Source organism: Ceratina calcarata, unplaced genomic scaffold (genome assembly GCF_001652005.2).
Source record: "Ceratina calcarata isolate Rehan_Ccalc_2016 unplaced genomic scaffold, ASM165200v1 scaffold888, whole genome shotgun sequence".
Classification (NCBI taxonomy): domain Eukaryota; kingdom Metazoa; phylum Arthropoda; class Insecta; order Hymenoptera; family Apidae; genus Ceratina; species Ceratina calcarata.
The window spans coordinates 2133-3062 of NW_017180239.1; positions in this window are offsets into that span (position 1 = coordinate 2133).

The following is a 930-nucleotide window of genomic DNA, read 5'->3' on the forward strand; positions in this document are numbered from 1 at the left end:
TTTTGAACAGTGCTTCAAAATTATGTCCAGCAATGTAGATAACTAAAACTGAGTAAAACGGTACTGCTTCTGGCAATGAGAGAAGATTCTGGAAAGATTCATCTCCAGAGTGTCACGTACGCTCGTTAACACCGGAAATGGGACGATAAGGATGCTGTGCATACGATCTCGTTATTCGTCGAACTGGCGGTAACGAAATTAATTAAAAGAGAACTGTTATACACGTCGTGTCCCTTTTGTGCGGTCAACGCGTCATGCTACTTATTCTTATGCCATGCAAAAAGGAAACATAATTAAAAGGTGCACCGAGACGATTAAATTACTGTCGTCGCCTCGCTCTTATTCAGTTTTATTGGTTTCAATTAGCCTCCCAATTGAACTCATGTACAGATGAATTGTAAATATTTATTAAATAAATTCCTATTTAGTATTATAAATTTTTATTTAATATGAATAGTAGATGGAAAAATTTGGAAAAATTCTCACACGTACGACTCATATAGTAGTACATCTCTAAATTGTTTCTTTAATTTCCATCCACTAGAATTGGAGAAATTAAATCTCATCGAAAATCTTAGTTCAAGGGATACTTCTTCAAATCTGGCAAGGTCTGATAATTCGTGAACCTTATAAATTTTTATTTAACATAAATCGTGGATGTATATTTCTTCTTTTACATATTGCAACTAGTATTCATGCGCATTGAAGTATATTAGTAACAGGAGTCACTTAAAGTGACTTGTGTTTCCCAAAATTTGAATTTTGAAATTAGATGTAAAATTCATTTCCATTGATTACCACTGACTTTTAGTTACGACAAGGGAGAAGCTGCAAACATATAAGTCTGATGTTAAATGAAGTCCAAGGAATATTAAATGAGGCTGATTTTAATTTAATAAATAGAAATTATGTACAGGCATATAGAATCTA